We start from the raw sequence: 10,473 nt of genomic DNA on the forward strand, positions 1-10,473 counted from the left end.
CACATTTTGAATTTTCTCTATTGTCGGGGGAAGGGAATGCATGTTGTCACACCCCGCCCCAGACCATCCTCTTAACGTAGAGAAGGGCGTGACTGTAGCAGTTATCAACCCTTTGGCTGACACTTACTGCCTAATAACTCTTGCGGAATAACTCTGATACCAAAATATAACTTATATACAGCGGAATTTTAGGCCAAAATTTATTAATTCAGAAACATAACATATTGAGAGTCATTACAACACTAGATTCACAAGTCCCAAAACCCAAAAACCCTAGTCTCTATATGAACAACAGTAACATGTGTACAATATCAACAGTAACCACCTAAATCGATGGGTTACAAATCTCTTATTCCTTTAGTGGCAAAGCAGATGCAGAGCTATCTTTAGAGGATTTGACCGCTACCCGTGGGGGGAGAGAACATTTGAAAACGGGGTGAGCTTACGCCTAGTGAGTGACTTAAGAAAGATAATTGATTCTCTTTTAAATCTCAATAAAGAGTATAACTGAAATATAAGATTCTACAGTACTTGTACTGCAGTATAAACATTTTCCAAGCATAAAACATATAAAACTGTTGTAATCATAAAACAGTAAAACTATTTCTCAGTTGAGAATAACCCTTACTATGGATAAAACAATCCTAACACCAACTACTAGTCAATAGAGAACCCTTTTGCTCAATCTCTGACTCTACCTACGTGCACGTGGCCATACTAAGTACCGTCATACCTTAGGTACTTCTGTTCAGATACCTTCTCAAATGTCCTTTAGTATCTGGTTGGTTTGGTACATTCTCAAACATCCTTCAGTACCAATAGATACCTTCTCAAATGTCCTTCGGTATATAGTTGGGCGGACACCTTCTCAAATGTCCTTTGGTATCGCATTTTAAGTAAAACTAGTCATAAATGACTTTCTCTTTGAAGCATGTAAAGTATAACACATATAAAAACATGGCTTTAAAGGTACTAATGCATGCTGATTATATTTAACACATCTAAATCACTTTTCAACCATTTCTCACACATGCATGCGTTTAAAACATAACTCATGGTTTGCTTGGAAATCACTTTGTAAAACTAGCTGGCATGAGAATAATCTTCTTTAAAACATGCTTTCTATAACACGTTTTAATCAAACATTTTAAGCAAATGCTTTAGTCAAAACATTTTAGCCACTCACCTTGATTGCTTAGGAGCTTTTCACTCCAGTAGCTCCCTTTTCTACCTCGGGCTCCCTTTTCACCCCTAGAATCCAGATTCAAATTTCAGCTCAAATTACTCATAGTTATAGACCTTATTTTGAGATACTTACTTCTGCAAACATGTTCTAAAATGTCTCAGGAAGCTTATCCTAAAATTTGAACTCAAAATTTCTCGTGGTTTGGCCGGAATCACAGAATCTTCAAGACTGACCAAAGCTGATCCGACAGCCTGACCCTTCAGTCTTCTTCTCAGTTTTCTTCTCAGTTTTCAGCCTGATCCCTTCGAGATATTCTTCCGGCATCCCTACCCTAAAAACTAGACTTTCAGAGCTTTCAGATGGCTTTGAAACCACTCCAAACGCCTGAGTAAATTGGGAGAACTCCTCGTCCCAAGTTGATGCATCCTCTTCAGACCTCATTGTCCAATGCATCCTCTATGACTAACGCATGGATTTGGCTCCAACACAAGGTTTGCTCAACTCTCCCACTCTTTTTATGGTATTTCTGAATTTTGAACTAAAAATAAAGTCTCTTGGCTCTATTTATAGGCGTCCAAACCTTCTCCAGAGTTGACACTGCCTACTTGGCTGCATGGCCAAGTGTCTCCTTCTCACCCCATCAACGCAATGCTGTGATCATCGCAAGCTAAGTGTCTTCCTCCTGTGTAGCCAACGCATGAGCTTCCAATCAGATGCCACCACCTCAAATTCTTAAGGCTTAAGGCTTTCCTTCTAAGAAGATACATGGTTTTGATGATGTTCTCCTACTGATCTCATCCCTTGTATGCGTCCAACTCTTGGATGTTCAACACATAATCCATACTCAATGCATAGCCTATCATCAACCAAGCCAAATCACTACCATCACAATTCAACTTAGCCATCGCAAGAGCTAACCATCACCAATGCATAAGGTGACCGTCTATCCTCGACGCATAGCTCACTAGGTAGCATTGCATGGCTTGCTTGGCATGGGTGCATGGTGCTGGCAACCAACGCATAGGTGCGCTGCATAAGCTGGTCGCTCGATGCATGGGCGCACTGGCCACTTGACGCATTAGGCGTGCTTGGCCGTATGGGCTGCGCGTGGTGCCTTGATGCTTGGCCAGGTACTTCGACACGCGTGCTACTTCGACACATGGGCGTATGGCGTATGCTAGCCATCGCTCGCTCGCTCGGCCACATGGGCGTGCTTGGCCGCATGGGCTGCACGCTTGGCTGCATGGCAGGGCACCTCAACGCACGACATGGCTGCTCAGCAGGGCTCTCAACACACGGGCGAGGCTACTCGGTAATGCGTTCAACACATGGACATCTGGCCGAGGCTGCTCGATGCATGGCAGAGGTGCTGGTTGAGGCTGCTCGTTGCATGGGCTACCTTCCAACGCATCACCTCCATCTTTCTTCCTTCAGCTGCATGCCATCCCCAACCACTCTTCCAACGCATCAACACTACCCTTCCAATGCATCAACACACAAAATTTATACTTAGCCAAATTTCCAAATTTTCCCCAAGAGTTAAAACTTCCAAATTTTCTCTTTTCTTCAAATCTCCACTTTTTCCTCCACCATTCCACACTAGCTTCCACATCAGCCTACTCATCACACTAGTCTTAGTAGGGAACATACTCAAGTAGAGAAATTAGGATTCGGGATTCACACATGTTTAGTTCTATCATGAGGGACTGGATTGTGGGCAATGGGAATTGCTGACTTGTTATCACAATAGATGTGTATGGGCATTCTCTAAGAGAAATTCAATTCTTCCAATAGACTTCTTATCTATATGCCCTCACAAATACCATGGGCTAATGCCCTAAATTATACTTCAGCACCACTTCTTGCAACCACACTTTGTTTATTATTTCACCAAGTAACCAGATTTCCCCCAACAAAAGAGCAATTGTCACACCCTCTCCCAGATTACCCTCTTAACCCGGAGGAGGATATGACTGTGGTAGTTACTAGCCCTACTGCCAGCACTCACCACCTTAGCCTTCTAATCTAAATACCAACCTGTTAAAACATTAATAATGTACGCATACAACATGCCTCCTTAAGGTTCTACATAAGATTATATAACCACATGCATACAGCCATGACATAACATCTATGGGAAAAATATTCACAGTTGGGCCCAAACATCTATAACAAAGCCCTAGTCCCTCTCAAAACATGTGTACATAAACAGATCATCAACCTAAGTCTTCTTAATAAGCCGCGCCTTTCAATGGCAAGCAGCAACAGGATCAACCTTGAGGAATCTAACCACTACTTGTAAATGGAAAACACATAAAATCTGTGAGCTAGTAGGCCGGTGAGTGACTATAGAATCATATTACACCATGCATTACATCGCTATAAACATGTAAATATACCGATGAGCATTTCAAGCAACTTTCTCTAAATATAGCATTAAGAACCGTTCTTAGACATCATTAAACATCATTATTCCTTAGTTGAGAACGAGCCTACAATACTCTAGCTCCCAATGTCTATTATCGGCCAAGAGACCCATACTTCAGCCTCCCTTTGGTCGTATATGGCCTAGGAGACCCATACTTCGGCCTCTCATTCAGAACTGCCTATGTGCATGTGGAGTTTTCTAAGTACCGTCAATACCTTAGGTACTATTACCCAGATACCTTCTCCATGTCCTTCAGTATTGGGTTATTTCATAACATCAAATTAAGTTTCACTACATGTCATTTACACAAGGACTCTAGAAAGCATGAAACTTAACTTTTGCAATGATTTCACAACATACCTTGGCCTGCGTTAAAACATATACAAGCCGGAGAAGATATGTTAAGCTATTCATTAACAATTTGTTACTTGAGGAAGTATAAATTCATCATCAACATCACTGTAACTTACTTGGCCTTATATGCATAAGTATTGAAAACATTAAGTTCATTTAGTCACTCACAGCTCGTTGGGGCTCTTAACGGTTTATACGCCTTTCCTAGCTCTTAACGGTTGAGCTGCTATTCTAGAGTTTTCAGATTCTGCTTCAATCTGTTGTTGAGGTCTAGTTGCTAAATGATCATTTAGCTCCAGACGCTACCGGATGAGAAGAAAAGCTATATGATCATTTAATAATATGCACTGGTCATTTTGATGTTGAATGTTAAATGATCGTGTACCTGTGGGAGCTAAGCGATGCATTCATTTACTATGCGATAGCATTACGCTATCGTTTAGTTTTTGTCATGGGAACTAGACGATTCGTTGATTTTTCTAAACGATGGCGCTATACAATTGTTCAACAACGATGCATGCTAAACGATGCGATGAAATTCTACGTGATAGCACTGAGCGTTCGTTTGGTCATGGAGCTAAGCGATCGTGTAGATAAATGCTATACAACATGATGATGTTCCATACGATGGAGTTATGTGATCGTTTAGCTACGGGCGGATACTAAACGACGACTTGAATGCGCTGGGCGATGGTGTTATGTGATCGTTTAGTACTATGCGATGGAGCTAAGCGATTGCACTGCGATGGAACTAAACGATCATCTAGTCCTATGCGATAGAGCTAAACGATCTTTCAGGTATCAGGAAACACTAAGCGATCGTGTACTTCCTCATAACTCTAGGTGATGACACTAGACGATTACATCCAGGCGTTACACGATCGACCTTAGCAGCATATTGAGGTTGGACCGAGAGCAACCGGTTCAACCAATTTACTCAAGGTTCAATTCGGTTCAGCCTCAAATGGTTGTGGTTGGTCCAGTTTAGGGTTTGTTGGTCTGGTTCAGACTCATCCAGCTCAGTTCATGTTGTTTTGGGTTCGGTTTGGAGCGGTTGAAAGACAGTTTTGAAGCTGTTTGTAATAGTTAGTTGTATGTTTGCTTGTTTATGCCAAAAATGAAAACCATAACAGTTAGTATTTAATTGTTTATGCTTGAGATGTATGTGATAATTAAATAAATTCATGTATATGCATACAGTATGCCACGTAGATTTAAAACCCCACCGTAGGAAGCATGTCACATGTATTGACAGTATGTTATAATTGTTATAATATAAAGTATGCATGTTGGGGTTATGTTTAATATAATAGTTATATTAGATACCTTTGTTGAATGTTGTGGATGTTTAAGCATGTTTAAATTTTGTAAGTTGTTATAAAATTGGTTAGACATTTAAAATCCATAACAAAGAACAGCTGCATGCTCACTTAGGTTAACAACTAATTTTAATCGTTAAAATAGATTGTTACCTTATAAAATAGGTTACAAACTCATATCGGTTCATAAACTTGTCTAAGGCTGGGGGTACTTAAGTTGGCAGTTTACGGAACACCTCCTACCTGGGGATTATGACCGAACAATTAAGAGTTGTTAACTAATTTTATGAGCTTGTGTGAGTGATGTGAGGTAATAAAATGATTTATCACCTAGACATTGTAGGTTAAATCAAATTATAAGAGTTATATTTCGAAGAACCGCTTAGACTTAGGTTGTATGAAATTAGCCGTCATGCCTAAGTATATTGTTGATCGTAAAATTGATGCTAAAAGATATGCTATGCTATGCACGAGATGATGCGATACTACTTCTAGATTTGCGTTACTTATGAATGTTCTTGTTGTATGCCATGCATTGTCACAAGTTTCTTACGTTGGAACCAAGTATAATTCCACCGTAAGTTTCTCGATGTGATCCGAGGTCGAACACGAGGACTGTTTGAGGTTATTGTGGTATGTTCGTGATATATGCGACTAGGTTTTTCAATCTTTAAAGAGTGTTTTGTACAAGTATATAAAATTGCGGTAAAGTAAAGGAAAGCAGTAAAAATGTGGTAATAAAATAAGTACAGTAAACCTAAGCTAGATGATACAAGATATAGGCTTCATGATACAAGATGCTGGGGTCCAGGCTGGTTGTGAAGGTTATACAAAGAACATGGAATGCAGCGGTAAGTCTTATGTACAAAATAGAAAGAGAAAGATAACTAATATAAACAACACAAGTTTCTTAATTGCGTTAAAGCTATAAGTACGGTTCCGCTTTTCTCTTGGCGTACACCTTTCAGTGATCAGCCGCACTCCCACATGTCTGTGGTGAAATAGAGACGAACATAATGAACTCAAGGTTGCTTCCATGTCTGGAAGTACTACTCGCTTTAGTTAACACATTCTTTTAACCTTCTCTCGATAGATCAGAATGGCATCTTCACTTCTACTCTCACAGGTGAAGATTCCATCTAGCATGTCTTAGCTAAATGCAGTTATCTCTTTATGACAAATTAAGTTACTTGTTTAATTCATATTAGCTATCAGGGGACTAAGAAGACATCATGGAGAAAGTGATTAATGGAGGAACGAAAGTAGACAGAAAATGGAATATGAAAGCAATCAAAACATTTAATATATCTATTAAGCGTTAAATACATGGTGTGTGAATGAAGAGATAAAGAAAGTGAACTACAATAATGAAAAGAGATAGAAAAGATACAAACAAGTGCCAACGTCTTAGCACCGATTCAAGTGGAGATCTGCTTGCCGGATTGGATGGATCAGATGGATGGATGAGCTTCCCTCTCAGGCTTGCTCAACCGGTTGCAGGGTTCTAAACAAAGAGCTTCTCGGTGGGTATTTGGCAGAATAGAACTGAGACTCACCTCTCGGCCTTGTCTCGTCTTCTTCCCCGATTTCTTCAGTTAAGCACTCAGCTTGGCCTTTTCTCTCAACACTTTAGCAGTAATTAGCCCCGTGACCAGTAGCATAAGTTTTCTCTGAAATCTATGGGGTATTTAGAGGTGAGGATCTTTGACTCCAGCCTTATGGTCCCCACTTGTTGTTATGGTAATTCCGAAGATGGAGGAATAATTATTCCTGTCAATTCTGCACAACCATTAGTTGTACACATGTCTCAATCCTCTGCTTTTACGTTGCTTAGCTGCATCTTTTGATCTTGAGTTTGCATGTGGTGTTGTTTTTATTACCTCATGTGGTTGAAATACAGCTTTGGATCGACTGTTGTATTACGCCGTCATTGCGGTAATCGTCTCTTCATTGTTGATTGATGGGTATAATGTGACAGAGAAGCATTGATCAGTTTCTCTTGAGCCTTAAGCACAAGCGGTGACTTGGTTTTCTGTAAAACAGAGTAAAATTCTCCTCGTCTTCCATCTTAATGATGTTAATGGGTGTAATTGCAATAATTTATAATTATTGTAATTCTAAGATAATTTTCATACAATCGGCGCATATTCACTATCTTTTGGCCGCAATATCTAGATAAGGTGGCATAAATAACTTGTATTTCTACAAGTTATCACACCCCCAAATTTAGATATATGTTTGTCCTCAAGCATATCTTCTACCAAGGCAATCATGCTCAATTCCTATCCTATATTTTTGCGGCGATTGGTTGCTTCGAATGTTATACTTAGGCACATTACTTGACATTGCAATTTCCTTCTGCTCAAGCCCTACTTTATTCTTCTATGTAACAAAATTCTGCTCAAAGATGCTTTTCTAGTTTTCAAAATAGAATATTTATCTCTTCTTTATCAAAACCACTTGATGTATCTATATGCGATGAGCAAAACTTTGCGTCATTTATTTAGAGACTATTGATCATGGTTACACTCTTCATTTTGGCTTGTCCCCACGGGTGTCATGCGAACATCCAACTATGGTTGTGTGCCAATTTCAACTTTAACTCATGATATTCAGAGGAGTTATCTCTTGCTTTCTTTTATTTTTTTTATTTTTTTGTTTCTTTTCATACTGCATTGTTCTTGGAAACCTACCTTCATTTTGGCTTGCTCCTACGGGTGTCATACGAACATCCAACTACGAGCAGGTTCCTTTCACAACTAAACTCTTATCAGGTTGGGAATATTTTTTATGTTTTCCCTTGCGCTGTTGGAGTTTTGCATAATTTTTTTTATAGAAAATGGACGCATTTTCTTAAATACTGCATATTCTTGATCTCATCTGCTCACCTTCCCCACCCCCAAATTTAAAGATGAGCAAGGTCCTCATTGCATTGTTTGGATAGACTAGACAAACACTTAGAAGAAAATTTCAAAAAGAAGGTTTGAGCAGAACTTTGAAAGTACTGCTAAACTAAGAATTAACTAAGTGTTAGTCAGAATTGACTAAGTATCGGAAATGTTTCTAAGTATAAACATATGATACATCATAAAAATGCAATGAAGAACAAAGAAGTACAAGATTGAGAATATCGCAAATATTGACAAATGATGATAAAGAAAAAGGCACAGGCAAAAAGTGGAGTGAATATGTACTCAATTGTATTAAATATTAACAAAGTATACAAGTAATTATAAATGAATGCAATGCCAAATTTTTGTTGCCTGTACAAGTCAAAGAATTTGATCTTTTCTTTCAAATTTGATTCAGAAGGGTGCACGATTAAAATTCACACCATGCTTCCAATAAACGCAGATACATTTTTGCCGAGGGCGGGCAACACGCATGCATCCCCGCAACACACCCCTTAATGAAACACATTTCTGGAGGATACCTCAACATAGTGCATTTAGCTAAGGACGGGCAAAGGACATATACGCGCGCAACACACCCCTCACCGCAATGCATTTGGGTTTACTGGACGCATGGTGTCTCTTGATATCACTCACTACACCCATCATTTCGTTACATACCAGTTTATATTATTTTCTTCTTAATTCATCAAAAGGCGAGTCCAATCATTCACAAAAATCGGTCTTCTGGCACAATTGCTATTTGGTTGTACCCTGAATAGTCATCAAGAAAGCAGAACAATTCATTCCCCGCAAGTCTGTCTAACATCTGATCAATGAACGAGAGTGGGAAGTGGTCCTTTTTAGTGGCCAAATTCAACTTGCGATAATCCATACAAATTCTCCACCCTGTAGTCGTCCTTGTGGGAATTAATTCATTCTTGTCATTAGTGACAACTGTCATCCCCCCTTTCTTCGGAACACACTAGACCGGGCTCACCCAGCTGCTATCAGATATCGGGTAGATGACACCTACGTCCAGCCACTTTACTATTTCCTTCTTAACAACTTCCCTCATGGCAGGGTTCAAGCGACGTTGCCTTTCTACTGATCCAGTCTTTCCTTCTTCTAGACGAATCTTGTGCATACAATACGAGGGATTGATTCCTCGAATGTCTGCCAAAGTCCATCCTATGGCCTTTGCATTATTTCTTAGGATCTATATGAGTGCATCTTCTTTCTCCTTACTTAGCAGTGAAGAAATGATAACAGGTAACGTGTCCTTACTTTCTAAGTAAGCGTACTTAAGGTGCACGGGCAATGGCTTTAACTCTAACATGGGTGGTTCTTCCAAGGATGGCTTAATGCGTTGTGATGTCCATTCAGATAACTTGAGCGGCTCAAAATTTGATTCTACCTGAATTGCGGCGCAACCCTCCTCCAACATTGCGCCGATTTTGAAGTCTTCTTCCTCCAGCTCCTTCAAGGGTTCGTGCCAATGTTCTGCCCGTAGTTCCTCGATATATTGGCAGTTTTGTATATCATCTGGGTACTTCAATGCATTGAGTACGTTGAATTTTACTTTCTGATTGTCGACCCTGATGGTCAGTTTTCCTTTCTACACATCGATCAGCGCTCGCCCTATGGCGAGAAATAGACGACCTAGTATGATAGGGATTTCTCTATCGGCTTCGTAATCCAATATGACAAAGTCTGCCAGGAAGATAAACTTGTCCACTTGCACGAGAACATCTTCTATCTTGCCCTCAGGAAGCTTTATCGATCTATTGGCCAGTTGTAATGTGATCGTGGTTGGTCTTACTTCGCCGATATCCAGCTTCTTAAAAATCGACAAGGGCATCAGATTTATGCTTGCCCCTAAATCGCACAGCGCGTTTCTGACCATCTTCCCTCCTATCGTGTAGGGCAATGCAAAGGTCCCAGGGTCTTTCATTTTAGTGGGGAGGTTGTTTTGAAACAGAGCGCTGCACTCATATGTTAATGCAACTATTTCATTTTCCCCAATCTTTCTATTATTGGCGAAAATATCCTTGAGAAACTTTACATAACTCGGCATCTGCTCTAATGCTTCTATCAAGGGAATATTAATGTGTAACTGTCGGAGAACGTCCAGAAACCTCTGAAATTGCTTGCTATCATCTTTCTTTTTCAGCCTGGACGGGAAAGGTGGAGGATCCCGCCGTATTTCTTATTCACTTGGCTGTTTGGTGAGGTCCTCTACTTGCTATGTGTCATTGGCTAGAGGTTGCGTTGATTGAGGATTCATGTCTTGAG

Source organism: Benincasa hispida, chromosome 9 (assembly GCF_027475165.1).
Source record: "Benincasa hispida cultivar pf3 chromosome 9, pf3_genome.v1.1, whole genome shotgun sequence".
NCBI lineage: Eukaryota > Viridiplantae > Streptophyta > Magnoliopsida > Cucurbitales > Cucurbitaceae > Benincasa > Benincasa hispida.